Source organism: Mus caroli, chromosome 6 (assembly GCF_900094665.2).
Source record: "Mus caroli chromosome 6, CAROLI_EIJ_v1.1, whole genome shotgun sequence".
Classification (NCBI taxonomy): Eukaryota; Metazoa; Chordata; class Mammalia; order Rodentia; family Muridae; genus Mus; species Mus caroli.
In genome coordinates, this window is record NC_034575.1 from 112,631,455 (window position 1) to 112,658,217 (window position 26,763).

Sequence of the window (26,763 nt, forward strand, 5' to 3'; positions counted from 1 at the left end):
TATCATCATATCTTCTCTTTATTATCATTACATACTCCTGAGTCTGAACCATGTCTCGCCAAAGCAGGCACAATATTCATCTTCTGAGTCTTGGTGCTCTGCATCACTGGCTTCACCCCTCAGATTATCTTGTCTCCAGGTAAAATGTAGCTAGCCCTCCATGGGGCTTCAAGAATCCACTCTCTTCTGGGCCTCTCTTCTCAAAGAGCAGATTTGAACTCCACTCTGTACTTGCCATGGACCTCAGTGATTTGTCTCCAAAGCAAGCCTGGAACCTGGGAAAGAAGCCAGAATTAGCAAAAGAAGCCCAGGACACCAAAAGTGCCTTCAATAGACTGTCTTTGTGCTCCATGCTTTACTCTAGTCAATCCCAGAGGAAGGGGTGGGTGAAGATCCTAGACTGCGAGTCCTTTCTACTCCAGCCACCCCATTCAGATCCTCCCTTCCAGACTCTTTCATATGATGTCTGAGCCTCAGTGTATGGCCTGATAAACAAATACAAAACTCAAACTAAAGACTGGAAAAACAAAATTCTTGTCACCTACAATGAATTCCAAAAACTAAACAGCAAAACGATCAAGTTAACTTCTCAAAAGATGAAATACAAATGATCAATAAATACTTTTAAAATTGTTCAACATCTTTAGCCATCAGAAACATTCAAATTGAAACTGCTTTGGAATTCCATCTCACCCCAGTCAGAAACACTATCATCAAAATAAACATATGGTGGGGAGGGGTGCTACTTATACACTAGTGATACAAAGGTAAAGTGGAGACACCAGTTTGGAAATCAGTATGGAGGTTTCTTAAGAAACTAAAACTGGAACTACTACATGATCCCACTACACCACTTCTAAGTATATACAGAAAGGCTTCTTAACTCAGCATACCACAGCAATGTTTGCACAACCATATTTAATTGCTGTACTACTCACATTAGCAATATATAGAACCAGCAGATTCCAGTTAAAGCAATGGATAGAGAAAATGTGGTACGTGTAAGCAATGAATGTTTTTCAGTCATAAAGCAGAATAAAAGCACAGCATACTTGGGGAAATGAACAGAACAGAACTTGTTAAGCAAAATAATCCAGACACAGAAGGACAAATGCCATATTTTCTTTCATATTAAAAAATCTAAATTTAAACTTAAATAGGCAGACAGAGAGAGATACACACAGAAAGAGACATGCACACAGAGACACTTAGAGAGGAGAAGGAAATAGAGAATTGTGGGGGAAAACAGAAGGCAATGGAATATGTATGTCATGAAGGCAGAAGTAAGGACAACTTGGGGGCATGAATAAGATCACCAAGATGATGCAGACATTAAAGAAGGCTGGGGAATGGATAGGAACCCAGAGTAACTGCAACTCTGCAGGTGTGTGCATGTGCATGGGGCACAAATTCCATACTGAAATCCATTACTTTGTATGCTAAGATTAAAAACTTAGAGACTGGAAAAACAAAAGTACAGGCTCAAATGCAAGTACTCACGTCTGGTGTCAGGAAGCCCAATGTAATGGGTCCACTCTAGTATTCTCTTCAGGACAAAGATGGAGGATGCCTAGGTGCAGAGGACATTCCAGTGGTCTTTCATTGTTGTGAAAAAAATATCAGGAAAAAAAATCATCTTAAGGTCTGAAAGGTTTATTTAGGTTCCTGGTCTCAGCCTCAGCAGTCCATGAGTCCATTGTTATTAGTCCTGTGGTGACATAGAACATCATAGCAGATGCACACAGAAGAAAGCTGCTCACCGGAGGCATCCAGGGAGCAGAGACCAAAAACAAAGAAGTATCTGGGGACAAAGACAAAACCTTTCAAAGGTCCCATCTCCAGTGACCTACTTCCTCAACTCGGCTGCACTTCCTAAGAGCCGGTTCCACTATGAGCTCATCACCAGATTTGCCCATTGATGCAGATAGCATCCTCCTTATCCAGCCACCTCTCAGGGGTACCACTGCCTGGAGAGCAGGCCTTTAACAGCTAAATCTCAACACTGCTACCAAAGCCACCTGGCCTTGGAAGATTTCTGTAAGCCTCTGGCCTGCAACCACTACTTGCTTCTCATCTTTCAAGTCAGGAGGTGAGCTAATTTCTTGGCTGAATCAACTCAACAGAGAGCCAAAATGGTTTGATAGCCATCTAATTTGAAACCAATGTAATAGGCCAATCCAGAAAATTTGGTCCACAATGGAATTCATGACTTGAAATTTGTTTCCACTGTCTCAGAAACCAGGTGTGCAGAACACTTCATGCTGGTGGAGTCGTCTGTATAATAATAGAGTGGACCCTTAAAAACCTTAGAATCAGATGTGCATGACAGACTCTTAGGATATATGTAATAGTCCAGCCCCTAGATCTTAGCCATGGCTTTGTCCCTGACCCCAACGCTGTTAGTTCTTTTTGTATACCTCCTCCTCTGTGACCAGACTATGTTTACGCTCATCATCTCCAGGATGTCACAATCAGGATTAAGTTACAATCAGCTCCATTGTCACCCCCTCAATGAGGTCTTTTGACAACTGTGTCTACAGTACATCCTATCCTCTGTCACTGTTCTGTTTCCTCTGGCTGGCTGTCCCAACCTAGGGTGACTCACTCGCTTCTTGTTGACACCCTCGGCTCCCCCTCAGCACCTTCATTGCCAAGTTCCAGAGACCCAGGAGGGGGTCCCTGGCACCAAGCAGATTCCCAGCCTGGGTGACTTAATGCTAGTTCCTCCCTTCAGATGAAGCATCTGTGGCCTAGGGAGGTTAGTCCCTCACAAACACCACCAGTCAGCACTCCAGTCCTTAAGGCTCCAGCAGAGCCCAGGGCTCCTCTCCTGCAGCCTCACCCTGGCTCTAAGGTTTAGCTCTTTGACAAGTCTCCAAATAGAAAAAATAACCATTCTCTGGAAGATAGTTTTGAAACCCTTCCCACTTAAGTTGAAAAGCAGGAGCCCAGGGGCAAGCTGGCTATTAAGGAAACAATGGTATCCATGGGCAAGAACTTTTCAGATGTAACATTGCTGGTGTTTATATTGAAGAGGAAAAGAGGGATGCTTAACTCATCATTGTAAGCTCACTCTATGAGACAATTGAAAACGGACCTCAAAATTAAATGCCCTGCCTTTGTGTTCTTTACCTGGTGGAGAACATGAATATTTGGGCACTATTTGTCTTTAAAAAACAAAGGAGTGGTAATCATGAAAATAGCCTTATATTTGTGTTAAATATAACTTAATAAAATTCCAATTGCTATTTTAACTTGTTTACCAGCATGAAGCCTGTCATTGGTCCTCATGTGATATTCTCCAGTAATTACATATATGGATTTTAAAGAAATGTAATCTGTATGGAAATAAATGTAAATTCTATACCCTAAGAGAAGAGCATTCTTTATTGGAGGCTTATGAGGAGTATCTTCAGGGGTGCTATTATGATATGAGACCTGTTCTTTAATAAAGAAAGTATGGCATCACTAATCTTTCACCCTTCTATGTATTTGTGTGTTGGCACATGAGCGCTAGAGCAGAAGTCAGAGGACAACTTGAAGGAGTCAGTCCTCTCTCTCTCTACCACATGGGCTCTAGGCATCAAGCCCAGTTCATCAGACTTGGTTGGTATCAAGTACCTTTGCCCACTAAGCCAATTTGCCAGTCCAGTATCATCAATTTTTTTAAAATCCTAGTAGCATCCTGGGACACGAAATAAATAACAGCCCAGTGCCCTGCCTGGTAAGACTCTTTCTACACCTTAACACCTCACATGAGTAAGGACAGAGATAAAGAGGAGGTGTTTCTCCATCTCAGAGGCTCTGAGCATTAGAAGAGAGCCGAGAGCGAGGATAGCCTTTTCTACCATTCCTGTACTCTAACCACTGTCCCAAGGAAATGACTTGTGAGAACAGGTCTCGGTATAAAGCTGGCATGGTGCAGGCATGGAGAATTCCCCAATCGCTGCACCCACATAGAACTGAGCAGCTAGCTATACCACAGCCTTCAGTGAGTCTAAATAAGGGTCATATCCCATTCTTGCCTCCTCCTAGCCTTTCGCTGATGGAAACCATGATGATCCCACAGGGCCCATGAGTGAAAAGACAGAGCCACAGGAGCAGAACACCAATTTTGGATAACATGGACCCTGGCATTCACACTGCCCTTGGGCACAAGCCTCTTAGAGTGACCATGGATTCCCTTCTCTGGCTCTTAGTCAAGTCAACCTCAGCTCAGCTCTGAACTCCAAGGCCAGAACACAAAGGAAGTCTACTTGAGTCGGAAGGGTGTGGCCTCGGGGAAGTCAGCAGGTCAACGAGCCTCCAGGGTCCACTATGCCATTGGCAGGCCCCATGCCGTACTGGCCAAGGCACCGCCCTATGTGGTTTTGGAGCACGTCTGCCTCACATAGAAAAGATTGCTTCCTTTGCTCTTGGATTTTCCCCCAGCCTCGGCCCCTGAGAATGAATGCACAATAACAGGTGGAAACCGAATGCTGCTCACGAGAACAACGGCTCTCCACAAGTGCCAAGGGCCACCAACATACTTTAAACCCAAGGGGCTTAACCTCAGACACTCAGCCCTGCCACCCTGGGTAAGAGGGCTATGAACTCAAAACAAGTCATGCTGAAACAACATTACCGCCCACAGCCTCTCTAAAGGCAGCCTGTTCTTGGACCCTGTGGACGTGTGTCCATTCATTGAAGTTGGCCTCCTCTGCCTGTCTGTCTGGGTGCTAAGATATCTGTGCATGCTGCATACATGTGAAACCAAAACCTGACTTGTAGGAAATACCTTCTCTCTGCCATAATGAAATCTTCCTCAGAATAACTACAAGTGTTGGGGGGGGGGGTCACCCTTCTCAGTACTTTTGGTTCAGTTTCCAAAAGTGTAAGGTCAAGAATGAAGTTGTCCCCAGCAGCAAAGCTGAATAAAGGTAGCACCTAGGCCAGAGCACTTCCTTAGCATTCAGGAAGCCTGGGGTTCAACTCCCTAGCGCTACACACACACACACACACACACACACACAAAACTAACAAACAAAAAAAACAAGAACAAATCAACATAAAAATCTAGTATCTGTGGGAGTTAGGCACTCTCCTGAGCCCAGCCCCTGCCCACATGTCATGAAGACCCAGAGAGCTACAACAGTATTGAGGCCAGCGCTCTCCCCAGAGCAGTGGAAGTAAAATGGCAGAAGATAGGATTTGAAATCTATACAGACAGCTTGGGTTGACACTCTGAATCAGGCCCCAAAGAGATGCAGGAGCTGAATCTGGGTTGTTCCAAGAGTCTGCTTGCAGTTCTATGTGTGCAAGTGACCAGCCTGCTCCATAGACATATTAGCAACCAACACCTGGTCATGCTTTGATATAGATCCATGTCATCTAGAAGATCAGAAAGGCCACGGAGTCCTAGGCCAAGGTCCTGATGGGAGATTTTTATTCCATTTCTGTAGTTTTTCTGATGCCCCCTAGAGATTGACAGCCCATGACCTGCTCCATAAAAATCATAAGTGACTATATAGGCAGATGGAACTAGCCTCATGCAAGTCAGTGAATTCAATGAGTTCAAAGAAGACATGAAAACTAACTCAATGAACTTAAAGAGGATAAAAATTAACGCCTGAGCGGTGGCCAAGAAAACACAAATACACAGCTGAAATAAATGAGGAAGATGAGTCAAGATGTGAAAACTGTACTCAGTAAAGAGAACTAGTGAAGAGCACGTGGAATGAAATGAAGATGGAACTAAAAACAAAAAAATAAACCAACCTCAATTAGCCAATTAAAAAATTCAAGGGGCTCCAATAAGGCAGACAAAGTAGAGGAACGGGACCACTCAAGCAAAGAATGTGGAAAAAGTTACTAAGAGAGACATGCAAAAAGGGTGGGACATCATCGTGCGATCAAATCTTTGAATTAAAGGCATAGGTAAAGAAGAAGAATCCTAGATCAATGACACAGACCAGATCTTCAATGTGGTCCTAGAAGAAAATTCCCCTAAATTAAGGTAAAGCAACATATCCATACAAATACAAGACACACAGCACACCAACTAGGCATGTCCAGAAAAGAAACTCCCTATGGCATATTATAGTGAAAACATTAAATATACAGAACAAAGAGGGGACACAGAAAGCAAAAAAGAGAAAACAAAATTCCACACATAAAGGAAAACTCATCAGAACAACGATTTCTCAGTGGAGTCTTTTAAGTCTGGAAGAGCCCGCAGCAATGCACCCCAAGTTAAAAAAAAAAAAAGAAAAAAACAGAGCTTGAAACCTAAACCGCTTAACTCAGCAAAACTATCTGTCATAGTTGCAGGATACAGAAAAACTTTCCATGACATAAACCAGTTAAAAGAATTCATGTCTGTCAAACCAGCCCTAGAGAGAATTCTAGAAACAATGTTCTGGGCTGAAGAAACAAAAAAGCATAGGAGAGATTACAGAAACCAAGCAAATGAAGCTACAGTTATGGAATCACAAAATAGAAATAATAAGATAAACCAAAAAAAAGATAGTGACCGGCACACATCTTTCAATAGCTTTATATACTGATGGCCTCAATTCCACAATCAAAGCAAATAGGGTAGTTCAATGGATTAAGAAGCAAAATCTCGTATCTCTGTTGTCTACAAAAAAAAGTATAATACTTTCCACGATAGGAGCAACCAACAAGTAAAAGGATAGAAAACCCTATTCTAAGCAAATGAGACCAAGAAGCAAGCCATGTCGCTATCTTAGTATTGACAAAATAGACTTCAAACTAAAACTAATCAAAATAAATAAAGACAGACAGCTCATTCTAACCAGAGAACCATTAACCAAAAAGACATTACAATCCCATATAAACATGCACTAACCTCTGGCACACCCAATTTCATAAAAGCAAACTATTGAACTTAAAGACAAAGATTAAATCCAAGTCAGTAATAGTAAATGATTTTAATACCAGACTTTCTCCCAAAAGACAGGTCATCTGGACAAAACAAAACAAACAAACAAACAAAAACAGAGAGACTCAGAATTAAACGGCATCTTACAGCAAATGAACCTAACAGACATCTACAGAATTCGTCAACAAACAATGAACATTCCACTTAGCAACCTGTGGAAGCTTCTATAAAATAGACCACAACCTCAGACAAAATAAATCTTAATAAGTTGAAATAATTCCATGTATCCTATCTGACCATAATATAATAAAGCATACAATCAATAGCAAGTGGATATGTACTAATTACACAAACTCATGGAGATTAAATAACAAACTACTGAATGATGAATGAGTCAATGAAGAAACCAAGAAAAATTTAAACTAACTAAATAAAAGTCCTGGCACTAAATGAAAATGAAAACACAGCTCAACAAACCCTTGGGACACATAAAACATTTCCCAAGAGGGAAATTCAGAGACCAAAGCCACTATATTTAAAAAAAAAAAAAAAAAAAAAGTACAATTGAAGAGTTTGGAAAAACAAGAACAAGCCAACCCAAACCCAGCAGACAGCAAGGAACAATAAAAATCAGAGAAGAAAAATGAGTTAGAAGGAAAGAAAACAACACAAAGAACCAATAAAGCTAAGGCTGGTTCCTTAAGAAGATAAACAAGATGAACAAACTCTTGGCTTAATTAAGCAAAAGAAAGAAAGAGATGACACCAATTAGCAGAATCAGAGATGAACAGGGAAATGTTAACAACAGACATCAAAGAAATTACAGTTAACATATGAGAATACTTCAAAAACCATTACGCTTTTGAAGTTAGAAATTTTAAGCTAGAAAATTTGAAAGAGATGGATAAATGTCTAGATGCATCCAAATTACAAAGATGAAGAGCTATAGGCAATTAATCACTCATGACAGAGGGAGAACCAGTCTTCTCCAGGACCAAGCTCCCCAAAGTCACAAGCTCTAAACACAGACACATATGAGCAACACTGCACCACCTCACCAGGTTAAACGTGTGTGTGTGTGTGTGTGTGTGTGTGTGTGTGTGTGTGTGTGTGTGTGCTCGCCTTCGCGTGCTTCATGTGCATACTTGGGTGTGCACATGCACATATGCACATGTGTATTTAAGAAAAGAGCCATGAATTTGAGGAGTGTAGATAACACAGATGCCTAACCCAAGAAGGAAGGAAAGGTAAGAATTGATGTAAATCCTCAATTATAAAATTCTCAAAATATAAACAAAAAGTCACTAGTTTCTCCTGTGCCTAGGCCAAGATAAATGGTCTTTGTCTACCCATACTCACACACCAGAAATCCATTCTGGAGAAGTGTCCGTGAAGAACTTCAAATCCATAACCCCTGTGAGCCTGGGGCAGGCAGTCTTCATTCTTTCCAGAAAGTAGGTAGGAAGACCATACTTCATCAGAACCCAAAACTTAAGCTGGAGGCTAATGAAAAAGACTGTCTCCCAAGACAGAAGTCTCATATGAGATGGCCCAACCCCGCATTTGACTGTTGAGGTTTGCTCTTGCTGTGTATTGTAAGGCTAGGTGTGGGCCACCAAGACCTGGTTGTCCCAGAGACAAAGAATCTGCACGTAGAACCAAGTGACAGTGTGACCTTGCCCCAAGTTATTTCTGATTGGTAAACAAAGATTCCAATAGCTAATAGTTGGGCAGAAGAGACATAGGTGGGGTTTAGAATTCCCAGGCTTGGGGGTCAGAGGAGAACTATGAGTCAGGGGAAGATGGTAGAGGAGGAAGAGAAGTTGCCATGGAGTAGGTGAGTTGGGAAAACATGGCGCTGAGGGCTGGCTACTTGGAGTTAAAAGGAGCCCAGATGAAACATAGTAAGTAATAAATCGGGGTTATTGATAGAAAAGTAAATTCTAATGGCATAGGAGATAGATATCTGCCCAGTTCTTGTGCTGTTTAAGGCTTATTGTAAATATAAAGATTATGTGTGTCTTTTAGCCAGGAACCAAATAGTCAAAAGCAGGGTAGAAACTCCAGATTAGTATTAAAAATGTCTTCTTCCCCATTAGGGCTACCACACAGTTTTTGGGGTACACAAGGAGAATGCATGAATGACTAGGAAACCAAGCTCACTTCAAAGTCTGCTAAGAGCCCTGAGACTGGCAATATCCAGGGAGAGACAAAGGAATGGCTGATGGAGACCAGGTGTCAGACCAGCTATCAGCCCAAGCTCTCCTCTTCTGTAACTTCCCTGAAAGGAAAGACCCAGCATCAGGGTGGCTGCACTGTGCTAGCAAGCTGCCCTCCCACTCAGCCTGCCTGACGCTGAGCTGGACAGTCTTTCCTAGTGCCTGAGGTAATTCTTCCCTCTAGCCTGAACCCCAGGAAAGTCTACCATAGGTATGCACATTGTCTATGCCCAGGCGTACTATAAGAACTAGATGGGGGACCCCAAATCTAAACTCTCTGAGAATAACTTCCCCTAAGCTGAAGGCCTCAGTGTAACCCTGTACAGCATTTGAAATGAGCTCCGGTTGTAGGAGACTGGGGGCCTATGAAATCTTCCTCCTTCAAAATAGTTTTCTAATTTATAGAGTTGACATCTACTCGAGAGAAAAAGAGTTGGATTTATTGCTGGTAAAATAATAAGTATGTAACATGATGCCTCTCTAAACCTCACTATGTATTTTTATAGGCCGGTCAGTAATTGTCTCCAGTTCTGTAGCTCTGACAGGCCAGGAGAGGACTCTCTGTCTCCCTATGGAAGGAGAGAGTCCAAGGCCAGCCTAGCAGGAAGACTGCAGGACAGGGCAGCACCAGGAAGAAGACAAGAACACGAGGCCCAAGAACAAGAGAATCAGGAAGCCATGGAGACAGACAGAGGTGGTGAGCAGGGCTGGAGGGAGCCAGGAGCGCATTCACAACAAACTCACAACAAACTCAGGAACCCTATTCTTACTCCATCCAGGCAATGACTATCCCTTCAGGGCTTCCTCCTGGTAAATCGGGCACAATGAGGATTCCCAAGGGTGACTCATTCTGTCCCCAGCCTGGCCTCTTCCCTTTATGAGCTTTGTCCACCCCACCCCCCACTCCCCCCTCCCTGCCAAAAAAAAAAAAAAAAGGTAGCCAAATTAGGAATGCTCAGAAATCTAAAGGCACCAATTCTACTGGCCAGTCACCTCCATCCTTCACATTTTTTTGCCTGGTTCATGCTGAGAATATCCATAAAATTCCTCAGCAAAGATGGGTATTTATCAAACCCCAGTGGCTTCTACAGAAGGCAACCCAGACACTTCTGTGTCGTGGTAGAACTGAGCTAGAGAAGTTGAAATAGGCATGTCCCTGAAGCACAAGGAAGGCTGCCATTGGCCTAGACATTATCCAAGTTGACACAGTTGACAGCTCAGCTGCAGAAGGGCGCCAAGGAAGAGACATGTACTCTGTGACCCCCATCTCCAGTGCTCCTCTTAGATGCAGTGAAGGGTTGTCAAAGGAGCTCACCACCAGGCTGGGGTCTGGAGGACAAGATATTCATGGAAGCTTCCAGAAGGCACTGAGTTTCAGCATCTGAGAATAGAGTTGTAGGATTTGGGGCAGGGGAGTTGGTCTTTATTATTTTTGTTCTTTAGGCCAACTCATAAAAATTATAAATATGAATGTGTACAGCATGATGTTTGACTCCATGAATGCACTGTGTAAAGACAGCTGCCACTTTAAAAACTACCATTTCCATTTGTATTGGCCTATATTTGTTGTATATCATGGTAGGTTTCATAAACAATATATTGCAAGAATATCGTGTTCCTTGATTATATTCATCACCCCCTTCCGTTGATTGAGCCCCTCCTCTTGCGCGCATCCGACTCGACCAGCAAGAACGACGCTGCAACAGGATCCTTCTGCACATGTTTATTGGGAGAGCTTGATTGTAGAGGTGGATAGACCCCGAGCCCAGAACTGGTGCTGCTTATATAGGCCTAGGAGAGGCGTGTCTCACACCCAGATTGGTTATGCACTATACCTCATTTGCATGTTCCTCATCTGATTGGCTACTTTCTCTCAGTATCTCACAGAACCTCATTAACATACCTCATTTGCATGTCTCACATCTGATTGGTTATTCTCTTAGTACTTTGCAGAGCCTCATTATCATGCCCAGGCCAGGCAGTGTTTTGGTGAAAAACTTTACTGCATAAGTAAGCATTGGTCGTTTGCTCAAACTTATGCGTGGTGGCCAGCAGAAGCCTGCGCCACTCTGCAACGGCACATGTGGCTTCCCACACCCTCCTACCTCTCCCAACAGTTGCCTTCTTCTTCTACTCCACTTACATACCGTACGTTTATGTAAGTGTCAGTGTGTGAGTAGGTGTATGAGTGTGTGTGAGTATGTGTGTGTGAGTGTGAGTATGTATATGAGTATGTGTGAGTATATGCGTGAGGGTGTGTGTAGATGTGTATGAGTGTATGTGTGTGTGTGTGTGTGTCTGTTTGAGTGAGAGTGTGAGTATTCTGTTTGAGTGTGTAAGTGTGGGGGTGTGTATGTGTGTTAGTATATGAGTGTATTATAAATGTGTGTGAGTGTGTGTGTGTGTGTGTGGTTTAATGAACCTATATAACATTAAGGATCCACAAATAAGAAAAAGTGTGCTATTTATTTCTCCAAGTGTAACTTACTTTCTTTGATATGACTATCCCCAATTACAACCATTTCCTACCATTTGGCATAACTACCTCCTTTTTAGAGCTAAAGAAAAAAAAAGCTCCATGGTGTATATGCACCACATTATCCTTATGTGTTCATCTGTTGATGGCCACTATTGCAAATGTTTATTAGCCATGTGTACTTTGTCTTTGGAGAATTATCTGGTCATTTCACTAGCCTCCTTGCCCACTGTGTTGCTTGGTTTTGAGGCTGAGTTGCTCAGTATTTGGTTCGGGGGGGTTCTTTATGTAATCTGGGTATCATCCAGCTGTCAGGTATACATCAGCAAATATCACTCATGTCACTCAGTTGACTTTCCCCTTGCTGTGCAGAAGCTTTTGCGTTTCATGTAAGCCCACTTGTGAGTATTTGGTGTGATTTCCTGAGCTGCGTGAGCTATTTTCAAAATGTCCTCACCTTTGCCTGTACAGTTAAGTGTTTTCTCTGTTTTCCTCTAGAAGTTTAAACAAGACTCATATTAAGGTCTTTGAAAAACTTTGGCCCATGTGGGTTGATTTTGATTTTTTATTGATTGATTGTGTGTATACACACTCATGCAGACACATGTACTCATGCATGCATGCACATGAATGGGAAGGGGGGGTCAGTGCACAAATGCGTGATAAACATGTGGAGGTCACAGGACACCTCCCAAGAGTAGATTCTTTCTTGCTTCCCAGGGATCCAGGGATCAAATCCAGGTCAACAGGCTTGTATCCAGCTGCATTCAAACATCTCTACCCATTGACAATCTCACCAGCCCTTAGGCTGATTTTATTCCTACTCGTGGGGATTTCAAGATTTCCCAGTATTATCTTTGAGGAGTCCATCTTTTTCCAATGTTCGTTTTTGACATGTTTGTCAAATATTAAGTGGATGCACTCTATGGGTTTCATTCTGGATCCTTTATTGATTTCTGTGTCTATGTTGTGCCAATACCATGCTGTTTTTGTTATTATGACTTTGTGGTATAACTTGAAACCAAGTTTTGTGATACTTTCAGCATTGTTCAGCACCCTGGGCTTTTTAATGATTCCATATAAATTTTACTACTGTTTGATCTAGTTCTGTGAAAAAATGACATCAGAACGTGGGAGGGAGGGTTGTATGGAATCTGTAGATTAGTTATATATCTGTTTCCACTGCATTCATTTTTCCAATCCATGAAAGTGAGCAGTCTTTCCACTTTCTACTGTCTTTTTTCTGTCTCTTTTATCTATTTAAATTTCATCTATTTTAAATTTTTTTTATTGTATAGGTTTTCCACTTCTTTTGTTGAGTTTTTTCCTGTGTATTTTATGGTTTTGAAAGCTATTAAAAATAGGTCTGCTTTCTTGTTTACCTGGTTTCTTTCTTAACATGTCCATTATTTGACATATAGAAAAGCTACTGGTTTTTATGTTGATTTTGTATCATCAGATCTAGGATCTTTCTGGTGGTGTCTTTAGAGTCTTTTACATAGATACTGACATATAATCTGCAAAGAAAAATACTGCAATCTCTTCCTTTCTTACTTGTATCTATCTTTCTCTTGTCTTATTGTATCAATGGGTCTACACTGCACCAAAACAGATAAAATACCAGTTTAAGAGGGAAGGCTTTGAGTTTTTCTTCATTTAGTATAGTATTAACTGTAAATATATCATATATGGCCTTTACTGAGTTGAAATATGACCCTTCTATTCTACTGTCTCTCATGCTTTTATCACCAAGATATATTGGACTCTGTCAAAGGCTTTTTCTGCATTTTTGAGATGATCATGTGACTCTACTAACTTGATGTACTGCTCTCATTGATTTGTAGATGCTAAATCATTTTTGCTCCCTGGAATGAGGACCAGGTGATAACCAAAGGTTCTCTGATGCGTTGCTGGTTATAGTGTGTTTTGTTGAGTATGCTTGAGCCCATATTCATCAAGACAAACCGATAGTTTTCTGTTGTGCTTTGCTTTTATCTGGCCTTATCAGCATAATTAATGTTGGCTTCATAAAATGAATCTGGTAGTGGTTTGCCTGTTCTATGTGATGGGATATTTGAAGAATATTAGTGTTCCTTTCTAAAGGTCTGGTATAGTTCCACAGTGAATTCATCTGGCCTGGGCTTTTGTGGTACAGGGGCTTCACTACTGTTTCAGTCTCATTAAGTATACATCTATTTAAGTTGTTTACATGCTCCCAGTTTAAGTTTGTTCAGCATCTGTGTATCTAGTAATCTACCCATTTCTGGTAAGTTTCCCAGTTTGTTGGAGTATATATTTTCAATATATGCCTGAATAATCCTCTGAACTTCATTGATATATATTGTAAAATATCTCCTTCTTATCTCTAATTGTATTAATTTCTGTCTTTATTTTGGTTGGTTTAGTTCAATTTCTCAATCTTCCTTATCTTTAAAAAAATCCAGTTTGTCATTATTTTATTTGTTATTTTGTTTGAATTTAATTAATTTCTTTGTTGACTTTATTATTTCTTTCCATCAACTGGCTTGGGGTTTGGCTTGTTTATGTTTTTCTAAGACTTGAAGCATATTATTAGGTTATTTATTTAAGATTTCTTTAATTTTTTAATGTAGGCAATTAGAGCTAGAACCCTGCTCTTAAATCGTATACCAGAGGTTCTGGTTTGCTGTATAGTAATTTTTTTAAGCTCCAGATATTTTAAAACATCTTTATTTTATTTCGGAGAAGTTTTATGACTGCTAAGAAAAATATGTATCCTACTGTGGTGGGTGGAATATTCTGCAGATCTATGTTAACTTGATTAGATCTATAATATGATCTAATTCTGATGTTTCTTTGTAATTTTTTTATGGAAGGCCTATGTACTGGCATTTTCTCAAGTGAGAGATTCTCAACCCAGATATATCTAGGATTCTGTGAATTTGACAAAAAACAACTGGTGCAAAATCTTTCACTAGATTTGAGACGTTCCTTCTATGATTGTATTAAATATACTATCGATGACTTTACTTTAAATTCTTTCCCTTGTGTTCTCATTATTCCTATATTTCATTTATTATTTTATTATATATAAATATAAGTTACATATATTTATATCTAAATTACATATAAAATATCAAACGTTATATATTTTATTATATAGGGCTACTAAATAAGGTAATTTTCATATAAGAATATAATGTACTTGGAGCATATTTTCCCCAAACCCTTCCAGTCTCCACTTTTTCTGTCTTTCCCTCATTAGCACATTTTTGTTTCCCAGATAATTTCCCTCTTTTTTTCATATAATGAATGGTAATATATAGGACTCACAAATAAGAGTAAACTTGTGCTGTCTCTCTGAGACTGACTTAATTTGCTTAATATAGTCATCACCAATTTCGCCCAGTTTGTTTTTTTTTTTAAACAAATGATGTAATGACTCTTCTTTATCGCTAAAGGAATAAATTGAATGCGATGTACTCATAGTCAAGGTATTTGAAGAATTGGTCCCAGTTCATGACAGGTTTAGGCCATGAGGCCTTACTGGAGGAAGGATATCCCTGGGGACAGGCTTTGAGGTGTCAAAGACTCCCACCATTGCCAGCTGATTTCTCACCTCACATTTGCTGTTTAAGATGTCAGTCCCAGCTCGCTGCTCCAATTGCCATGCCTGCCTGCTATCCCACTCTCCCACTGTTAACAGGAGGTTCCCTCTGGAATCATAGGCCAAATAACCCCTTCCTGCTCTAAATAGCCTTGGTTGTGATATTTTTATCACAGCAATGGGAAAGTAACTAAGCTATACATAAATTACATTTCATTATCTCCTCCTGTTGTCAGATACTGAGATCAGATCCATAACTTATCTGCTTTGAATAGCATTTTAGTAAACATCAATGTGCGGGTATCTCTATGATATGTTGACCTGAAGTCTTTGGGTCAAAGTACAAAAAGTAGAATAGGCTAGTTATGTGGAAGGTTTATTTTCAGTCTGGAGAAATCTGCATTTTGATGTCTATAGAGACTGGACTCACAGTCCCACCAGCAGTGTTTTAAGAGTCTCTTTTTGTCCACATGCAACTGTTAATTTTTACAATCTCATATTTATACACTCTCGTGCAATGTATTACTATCTCTTGTCTCTCTCTCCCACTCTTGCTGGTCTTCATCTCACCTAGTCTCCACTCCCACTCTCATGTCTGCATTCTCTGCAGATTCCATGCAAATAGCCATAGCTGCTGTGTGTTCATGATTCTAATGGCTGTCAGATTCAGGAAGCAGCTTTTCCTAGAACACCACCCCCTTTGGGGGGATTTGGTTTTTCGAGACAGGGTTTCTCTATATAGCCCTGGCTGTCCTGGAATTCACTCAGTAGACCAGGCTGGCCTCGAACTAAGAAATCTGCCTGCCTCTGCCTCCCACATGCTGGGATTAAAGGCGTGCGCCACCACTGCCCAGCTACAATCTTTATTCCTCCTCTTCCATTGTGTCCACTAGACTTTGGAGGAGGTTATATACATGCCCTGTTTAACAGTCACTTATTCTCAGCAAGAACCAATGATGTCACTGCATTAACCACTTCCCGCTGTGGAAAGAAGCACCTCTAACCCAGGATGAGAGCAGCAGCAGTCTCTGTGTACAAGGCATTTGGGCAACCCCAAGCCATAGGCCAGCTCTACAGTGACAGCACATATTCCTTCCATGCAGACTTCAAATCCAATCAGAAAGCTCTTAGTTATCTCCCAAATAAGCATTTAGTACTGCACCAGTAAATATATCTTTCTTTGCAGATGGGTATTGCAACATACAATGGGCCACAAAGAAGTGGGGTCATTAATGCCCTTTCTTCCCCAGTGACTTTCAAACACTTTACACTATGAGTGCTAGCCGGCTGGTAAGAAGTCTCCAGCTCAGTTTCAGTTTCATGCCCGAATGAATGTGTATGGTGTTATGGGAGTTTGAATGAGAACGGTCCCTATAGGTTCATATATTTGAATGCTTAGTCACATGGGAATGCAACTGTTTGAAAGGATTAGAAGGATTAGGAGGCATGGCCTTATTGGAGTAGGTGTGGCTTTGTTAGAGTAAGTGTGTCACTGGGGAGTGAGTTTTGAGGTTTCAAAATCCCATGCCAGGCCCAGTGTCTTTCTCTGCCTGCCTCTCTGTTGATCAGGATGTAAAGCTCTCAGATACTGCTCCAGCACCATGCATGCTACCATGATTCCCATGGTGAAAATGGATTAAACCTCTGAAACTGTAAGACAGCCCCAACTGAATGCTTTCTTTTTTTTTAAGTGAGAGTTGCCCTTGCCATGGTGTCTCTTCACAGCAATAGAACAGTAACTAATACAAATGCTACTCACAGAAATCATTCTGATGGGCAACAAAGAGCAATGTAAGCAGCTCACAGGAAAGTTCTGTATATTTGGCACTAGGATTTTTGTTTAAAAATGCGTGGCTTCTGGAGACATTATCCTCACATATAGAGTACATCTATCAAAGTCATTTTCTTTTATTTCTAAGTTATATTTTAGTTTGTTATAAAGTACTGTTTCTGTATAATTTTTTATATATTCATTTTGATAACCCTCCCCCACAACCTCAAGCATTTCCTCTCCCCAGTCCCCATTTAAACCTTTCCACCTTAGTATTCCCTCCCTCTGCTTCCATATTGCATGTGTTTTACTATCTAACCACACAGACCTCTCTCCCACACCTTATGGCTCTTTCTTGCTCCCAGACGGTTGCTCTAATATAAGCAGAGAAATCTGACATTTCAAAGCTAAGATCTACTTATGACAGAGCATTTGTCTGCCTGGACCTTGGATAATGCAGTATAATATTTTCTAGTTCCATCAGTTTTCATTGTGAATATATACTGCAACTCATTAACCATTCACCAGTTGATACACATATGATGATTAATATTTCCTAGCTATTGTGAATAGAGCCACAGTGGATATTGATGTGCAGGTCTCTCTCCTTTGTGTATATAAGCAGAAGGGATATAATTGAGAAGGGATATAATTGAGTCACAAATATGTTATTTGTACTTTTCTAAGAAATCACATTGATTTCTACATCAGTCATGTTTTCTTAATAGTAGTCATTCTGACTGAGGACCAATAGAATCTCACAATACTTTCATTTGCATTTCCATGATGACTAATCAGATTGAACATGTTTTTAAAATGTTTATTGGTCATTTGTATTTCTTCTTTTTAAAGTTCTGATTTCAGATCCATGGCTCATTTATTAATTGAGTTGTTTTGGTTTGATTTTTTCTATAATATTCTGGGCTTGTTGTTATTGTTGTTTTTGTTGTCGTCGTCATCGTCGTCTCGTTGTTGTTTGTATATCCTATATATTAATCATCTTTTAGATACATAGCTACAAAATGTTTCTCCCACTCTGTATGCTGCCTCTTCCCTTACTGGTGATGTCACAATTCTTGTGCTTCTTCACTAGGGCGTATACCCCTGAGACTAGGTCACTGGCTGGTTTGTTTTGTTGTCACCTATATTCTTTGGGGGGGGGGCGGGAGGATATTTTCAGTGTTCAAGTGAAACAGGTTTGTAGTAGGATTGTGCTCAACCTGTAGCTCTATCCTGAGGATAGAGAGGTCAATGCAGAAGCAACAACTACTTATGATTGAAAGTACAGCAATAACTGATTAAAAACGCTCACCCTTTAAACTCCAGTCACTTTGGAGGCGTAAAGGGTGAAGACAACACAATGTACAGGCAGAATTACTAGGTGTAGTGACAGCCTTCAAAGGGTAAAGTGGAAAGAAAAGGAGCGACCAAGATTTGCAACTAATGTTGGAGAAACAGAGAGGAGGGAAGAAGAAAGGGGCAATAAAGGCAAAGTAGGGGATTAGGTACCTCCAGCTAAAGGTAAAGAAACACAGTCAGGAAGTCTAAAACTATCCCAGCTCTCAAGGGGTTAAGGCAAGATCCCCAACTCCAAGACAAACTGTATTCTTTGGGAAAGCCAATAAAAATTTAAAAATATAGTAAAACACAGGGAGAAAAAGGACAGGGCAATATATATTATGTCATATTACACTGCATATTATATGTTATATAATTATTATATTCTTGATATATTTTTTATATATGTGTGTATATATATGTGTGTGTATATATATATATGTGTGTGTGTGTGTATATATATGCATCTATATGTATATATATATGTATATATGTGTGTGTATATATATATATATCCCTATGGCCCCTGAGTATGTCTCCATGTAGTCCACTCCAGTCTCCAGTGTAAGGCTCAGACCAGATTTCTGTCTTGCATAGTACTCTGTCCCTCTGACTCAGAGTTCCCCTCTAACCTGAGGTCCATTGTAGGCCAGGTTATACAATACTGACCCACAACACCTGCTCTGGGTTCCCAATGTGAGTCATACAGAAAGGGACTTGGCATTGCCCGACTGCTGAGTCAGAATGACTCTGCACCTTCCCTGTGCCCCTGCTAGCTGTGCCTTCTGTTCCTCCCTCCATCCTTCTCTCCCACTCCTCCCTCCTCTCTTCCTGTCTCCAGCATCTTAAAATTACATTCCTGTATGTACAGTGCAAACTAACTAGGCCCTCTTTATCTGAAGCTGTGGTTCTGACCCTCGGCTGTTGCTCTCATGATGCGAGAACATTTTCCAGTCAGGGCTGAGCCCTCTGGAATGGGCTCCAGGCAACATCCTGCTTTAAGGTTTCTTTCTACTGCAGCTAGCGAGACTACACTGTCACCTACTTTGTAAGACTGCTGCTCTTCAATTATCCCTGATTCAGGCCCCCACAGACTTTGGAGGCCTGTGCATGGCTGTCACCCACTGTCTCCATGCGTTTATCATAAAAAGAAGCTTCAACATCCATGTCAGTCACACTCAGGAGCCCACGACAGCCAGGGTCCTGGAAGAGGTGTCAGAAGGAGGTCTATGGGGCTAATTAACAATCTGTCACCTCCCTCTTCTGATGAACACCACTGAGAGCTGCTCTCAGCAGAGCACAAGGATGTAACCCAGTAGTTCTAAGGATGCTTCCACAGTGGCCAGTAGGTCATCGGAACGTATTCATCTTAGAATGTTTCCTGTGGGAAGCTTTAGCTTAGCTAGAAGAGCGAGGGAGAGGAAAAGATGAATTGCAGGAGTTACTCCGCATGCTAAGGCACTGGGCTTTTTCCACCTCTCAACGTGCTGAATGTAATCCATTTCTCCAGACAAGCCATTTGTGGTTAAAAACAGGACCATGTCTCATGGGCATTTTTTTTACTTTATCTCCCTCTGCAACCATCACAGCACTAGGTCTGCCAGCCCTTGGTGCCCCATGCCTGGAAGCATGGTCTAGTTTTCCTCTTCCCTGTGGCTCTCTGGTTCCTTGGAGTGGTTAAGTTTAAAAGGGTGCTGTTTACAAAGACTTATGAACAACTGAAGAGGTTCTCATGGCTCCAAAGAGCTGCCTCAGAATGTACTTCTGTGTAAGACAGAAGGACAAACTCCATGGCCTGTGATGTCCTGAAGACTATATCTAAGAAAGGGGAGTAAGGAACAAAGGATCCCTATCTAAGGTTAGAAACAAGCAAAACATGTACAGGACTGAAACCCTTGGAGCCATGCTATAACATCACACAGTCTGCAAAGGCAGAACCGGACACCACACAGCCTATCCGCATTCAAACCCTGACCCCATCTATAATGCTCCTCGGCCTCTCTGGGTCCATCATGTTCTTTGAGAGCACTTCATGCCCAAGATCTGATGAAAGGTGATGGAAGGAAGCCAGTTAAGGGGAAGAGGACACTGTCGCTGTGTAAACACCAGCTCTACACCACCCAGACAAGGTACAGCCCTAGCCACATGAGTCAAGCTGACATCAACATACAAACATCATCTGTGTACCAGTTGGACCCTGGAACAAACAATAGGGTGCCATAGGCATCCAGTCATCAGTGCAAGAATGGAAAGACAAGGTCAAAGCCGACCCTCAAGGGTGCACATAATAAGGAGCATGATGAACCTGGCCTACAATCGTACACAAGTGTTAAGGAAAAGCATGAGATTTATGGTCCTCTCTGGCTCTGCAGGCTCTGAATCAAGTTGCAGGTAGAGCATTGATGCTATTATCATAGTTCTTAGTGTTAGAGACTTACAAGTCGAACATTAGAAGTATATGCCAGTCCATCCAAGCACACTGTATTAAAAAGTACATGTCAGGAGCCAGAATGAGCCAGGTTTTCAGAGGAAGGCCTCCCTACATACTGGCTACATCACACCTGTGAGTGGAAATGAGCAGTCTGGCCTTGTTGGACAGTAACAAGGGCTTCTCAGACAATTAGAGAGCAAGTGTCTTATCTGATACATAGGCAGCCAGGCCTCCGCAACAGAGGCAAGTTGCTTCAGGAGTCTAGGAGGTGTTGATCTGTGTGACACTGAGTAGTCCCATGGGTAGGAACACCCTTCTACCCAGCCCTGGCTTATTTCCAAGTCTTCAGCTTTTTAAAGCCGAAACAATGACAATTCTGACCCTTGTCGTTTCCTAAGAACACTTATGGGACAAAGTCAGTGCTGCAGTAAACAGCTTGGGAGCCAAAAGTCTCTGGCTCCAGCGAGCATGTCAGGAATGATTCATCTGATGAGAATTCTCTTTCTAAAGAGAGAAAGTCGGGTTAAACAAGGCCCTGCACACAGTAGTCTTCCTGTAGCAAACAAATCCCAACCAGATCCATCAGACCAGGTGAGGGCGTGCTCGTCCGCCAAGCCCACCTATGGCTGATGTGTCTGTGAGCTCAGACTTACAAATGAGAAGAGAAAGATGATGATGAAGAAAATGGACGAGGAGGAGAAAGGTGGAGGGGAGGAGGAAAGAGAGTGATGAGGAGCAAGATGAGGAGGTGGTGGAGAAGGAGGAGGAAGAAGATGAAAAGGAGGAGAAGGAAGAGGAAGAAGATGGAGGGGAGGAGGAAGAAGATGGAGGGGAGGAGGAAGGAAGAGAGTGGTAAGGAGGAGGAGGTGGGGGGGCAGAAGAAGAAGAGGAGGAGGTGATGATGGTGGCAACGGTAATGATAATTATGATAGAAATGCATTTATCAAAAAATGTTCACAGCCTTGCCTATAAGTCAGTCTAATGGTGGCATTCTCTCAACTTTGGTTCCTTCTTCCCAAATTACTCCATCTTGTGTCACATTGACAAAACTAACCCACACACCAACACTGTCTCAGAAGAGCAATAGGTCAATGGCATCTAGTTCTCCGTAGGGCAGAGTAAGGAGAAGGGATGCCTTCAGGGGATGGGGAATCACGTGGGCTCCAGAGGAAGCAATAGAAAAGCCATTGCCTGAAGGAGAGCCTGGTGCTGGGAAGCAGAATCTAGAGAACAGAATTATGGCCACCAAGATTTGGGCACCTGTGTTCAGGTGCACTTGATCTTGTGAGCTCAACAATTAGAGCTGTGCCTTGGTATTCATAGGTGATTAATTCCAGGACCCCCTTACAGGTGCCAAAATCTAAAGACTATGGCTTTTCATAAGTGTCCCCCAGAAAGTGCATATTCTGAAGGTTTAGTCAGCATCCTATTGTGACCAAGCAGGACCTATTAAAGGGAATTAGGTCACTGGAGTTGTGCCCTTAAAGGTGGTATTTGAACCCTAAGTCAATCTCCCTCTCCTCTCCTCTCCAATCTCTGTCTCTCTCTCTCTGTCTCTCTCTCTGTCTCTCTCTCTCCCTCCCTCCCTCCCTTCCTCCCTCCCCCCCCCCTCTGTATTTGCCATGAGGTGAACAATTTTCTTCCTCCACATGCTACTACTATCATATGCTGCTTGCCACAGGATTAAAACAACCAATTACAGCATGAAGTTAAAAGTTCATGAGTCAAAATAAACCTTTCTTCCTAAGTTTCTTACCTCAGATATTTTGTTACAGTGATGGAAAGCTGACTGACACACTGAGAAGAAATCTCATATAAAATAAGGCTCTGTCTGCATATAGCCTGCACACATTCTCATATGCTCTAACTCATCTCTAGATGGCTTACAGTGCCTAATACAATGCAAATGTTAGATAACGTTTTACTATAATGTAATTTATTAAGAGAATAGCAATAAGGAAGAAAGTCTATCTCTCTTCTGTATAGTATAGACAGTATTTGTTTTCATTGATTTTGATCAGAATGTGATTGAATGCACAGATGCTGAACCCATCGATATTAGGACCTCATGTGAAAGTTTCTGATTTCTTTAAAAACTCACTTGTGTCACATGATGTTTTTCTGGATGCTGTCTTAGAAGAGGGCATCTGATGCTTTGCTGAAAACAGACACTTGAGAGAGCATGTGATGTTTAGAAAGAATATAAATAGAGCCCACAGACAGTGAAAGGACATTCCTGCATTGTAATGATTCACTGGTCTTCACTGATCTTCACTGGTCTTCACTGGTCTTCGCTGGTCTTCACTGGTCTTCACTGGTCTTCTTCGCTGGCCCTGCAATACTTCGCTGATCTTCTCTGACCTTCACTTCATAGAGAGAAACGCACCAAAGAACTTCTTGTGTTATTTCAGTTGATACTGGCTGCTTCCGCTGAAGAGTGGAATCGCCTCCAAGAACTACTTCTAAACAGGTCCACAGACCCCTTTTTCTATTAACCTTCTTTCTCTCCCACCTCTGGTCAGTAGGCTAGAAAGGAAGTCCTGACTTGTCTTGTCATGCTGGCCTCCCTATCCTGACCATCCTCCATTGCACCCAAATCTTACACAAGAACCCTACATCATCCTCATCTGCTCTATATTTCCTTTGCCATGGTTTGTATCGCTTTCAGGCTTGCTCTATAATTTGTGAACCATATCAATTACTTGATGGCTGCCTGCCTCCTGTCCTACCCCACCCTCAGCTTAAGTGTTCTGCAGTCACAGGGGAGCAGGAACCATTGCCCGGCTCCCCATCTCCATCCCAGTACCTTGGGCCATGCCTGGCACATAGTAGGAGTGCTGAAGGACGTGAGCTGACTTGAACCTGAGCAGGCCCACCTGGTGGTCTGCACACCCACTCCCTGCTCTCGGCTGGTAATTGCTCAGCTGCAGCAATCCAGGCAGCTTCCCCACACAGACTCAGACCCAGCTCTCTGTCCAGACATGGATCTCCCTTCACCACTGATTGGAACCAGATGGGGTCTCAGCTGTAATACAATTGAGCACTGACTTCAGCAAAGTAAGTGAATTACCAAAATGTAGTCATTATAATCCATCTTCATCTTAGCGACACACTTGGCAAGCTATAATGAACCAGGACTTAAAAAGTGAATGGGAATTTGCCGAGCTCTCGGCTCTGCCCACAGGATCCAGAGCTGGCAGAGTTGTCATGTCTCTTGAGCTATTAAATGAGATGATGAGCACTTCGACCCACACACTCGGCCTTAATATACCTACTAGCCCAAGAGAGGGCTCTGTGATCACTCACCCTAAAACACCAGACTTGGGCAGACCTAGAAGGTCATGTAAACAAATTCCATCTGCTTGAAACCCATACCAGTCAATCACAGCTACTTCTCTTCCGAGCTGTACCAATGCCTGCTTTCCCTACTCCCATCCCAGATGTCCCACACACAGAGCAGATCAGTCAGCCTGAAAAGCAGCACAGCCTAAGCATGCTACGAAAGGCACTGAGCCCACACTGGACTCCCACCCAGGGCTTCTGACCACCAAGCTCTGAATCCCAGGGGAGAGCACTGAGTGAAACCAAGGGTGTCGGGTCCAAGTCTACTCACTCATCAGTCTTATCAGCATTAAAAGAGACAGGGCCAGACACTATTGCTTCCCAGTGTAATGTAACAGGAAGTGCCTAGCAGAGATATAGCATGCTCTTGCCAGAAAAAGAACCTGAATTTAATCAAGCCTTAGATATGACTACCAGTTTTCAGGAAGTATGGAAGATAAAAACACTTCAAGAAGAGATCAGTCAGCTAAATGTCCCTACAGGACAAGGCTGCATAACCCAGTTTCCCCGAGTAAACGCATAATAAAGACCCTGTCTACATCCTGTCTTTCACCCACAAAAGAACACTTTCAATGGGATGTGTCTGTTCGGTGTTAATGGTTGCTGTATCGGGTGTGAAAATAATACGATGGGGCAATTTAAATCCTCTTCTGTATGCAACCCATAATGATGGATTATGGGGAAAATATGGTGTCTAGAATTTCAAAATACTTCAGAGAAAAATAAGGACTAGATGAAGTCAGAACGGCCAAAGTGCTGATAATCGCTGAAGCTGGGAGACAGACAAGAGGTTGCACTCACTCTTTGGTCTGCTCTGTATGTTTAACAGTTCCCACCGAGCTGGCTAAAAGAACAAACAGCGTCTGGGAGTCAAACCTTTAACAATAAAAGCAACAGCCCAACTTGACTTAGATGCAGTCAAACATGTCCCCTGAAAGCTTTTCTATTACAAGAGACAGAGTGTGTGATTTAGGAGTTCTCACAAGCTTCCCAGACACATCCCAGGAAATCCAAAAGGAAAATGACCCCGTGAGAAAAATACACAGTTTGAGAAGAGTTATATGTTGTAGAATGTAAGATACTTAAACGCATATAATGAGTGGGGAAGTGCTTATAGAAATACATAGCATAAAAATACTAACATTATCATTAAGTTTGTAATTTTATAAATTGATGAGAGAGAATAATAACCCCCTACCCCAAAAGTGGGCAAGAGGCACCCAAGCAGAGAGACCCAAGAAGAACAAGGGAAACTACCTGGAAGTCAATGAGTAGAAAGGAAGAAACAAAAGAGCTGATCACTTGGAATAGAATCATCACATGTTGAAAAAAATGCCAAGGCTCCCACACCTTGACAAGGTGAGAGCATAAAAGAACACCCCTTAGTCTCCAGTGGGTGATAACTCAAGGGCACGGTTCCGCATCCCTGCTGTGTTGTGTGGTTCGTGTTCTCTACACATCTGCAGTACAGACTGCAGAGTCACACTGTGCACAGTCCTTCTGGCGTGGGTTTGTACGTCATCTAGAGTAAGAGTAAAGGCAGATCTTCCTCATGGAAGAGCCAGTCACCACTGAGGTCTATGAGCTGCCCGTGCCAGCAGAAGGCTTGAATCCTGATGCTGGCCCTATGCAATCGTAATTCGACTTTCTTCCTGTTCTATAAATGGAAACTTTGCACCTTCAGTCTGTAGCTTCCAGGAAACTGGAAGAGACATAGATCTTTGTTTGGGCTTATGTGCTAAAGCAACTTGTTAGAAACCTGATTTGCCAGATAGGTAATACTAAAATCATTTTTTAAAACTTGGTTTTCATCAGTCATGCCCCAGCTTCTAAGTCTCAGAATCTTAATCTACATGGTGGTCAACACCTTTGGTCCAAACACTAATTTTTAATCCCCAATGACAAGTGCCTCACATGCCAGGTGTTCTAAGATGAATTCTTAGAATTTTCCAGAAGCTCGATGTTCTCAGACCCAGGTTTGCCGTAGGATTTACCTTGTGGAGAGAAAATTCAGAGCTCATGAGCTGAGCAGTTTGTGGCTCAGTTCACGCCTGTCTGTATTAGCCTGGGGCTCAGAGTCTACGCAGAAGCCAGTTTGCCCAAGTTCTGGGTCCTAGAGCACAGAACCCCCTACTTCCGCAGCCAATCTGATAAAGCCAGAAGCACCTGCATGAAACCTGTTAAGAACTGATGATAACTAAAATGATTGCGTCTACGAACCAGTCCCCATGCTGAAGTTAGAGGGGACGCCTCGACTTCATCCAGATTCAAATCAAACCGGAATGCTGCAGTTTCCTAGAAACAGGAGGCCCTTACTGATGAGCACCAGAAGAGGAGAGACTGTTGCTGCTATCCATGCTGGGAACTGAAATCTCCGCCCCCTCCTTTCTTTCTTTNTTTTTTTTTTTTTTTTTTTTTGGTTTTTCGAGACAGGGTTTCTCTGTGTAGCCCTGGCTGTCCTGGCACTCACTTTGTAGACCAGGCTGGCCTCGAACTCAGAAATCCGCCTGCCTCTGCCTCCCAAGTGCTGGGATTAAAGGCGTGCGCCACCACGCCCGGCTTTCTTACACTTAGAAACCAGAGACTGACATAAAAAGCAGACGAAAGAAGAAAATGAAAGCGACAACAACAGAGAATACCTTCTGGGTGATGTCCCGGATGGAGTTCTGAGGGTGGTTTGAATCTGCCGGAGAGCTAGGGGTGGGGGTGGGGGGTGG

The 26,763-nt window shown here is 42.2% G+C and overlaps 1 long non-coding RNA gene across 1 annotated transcript; it reads right to left on the minus strand.

The window, feature by feature from the left end:
* On the minus strand, positions 1-26,763 carry LOC110296766. The gene is made up of 3 exons (XR_002378207.2): positions 26,686-26,763; positions 1,501-1,708; positions 1-275 (listed from the first exon to the last, which is right to left on the minus strand). It is a non-coding gene; the product is annotated as an uncharacterized LOC110296766 (long non-coding RNA).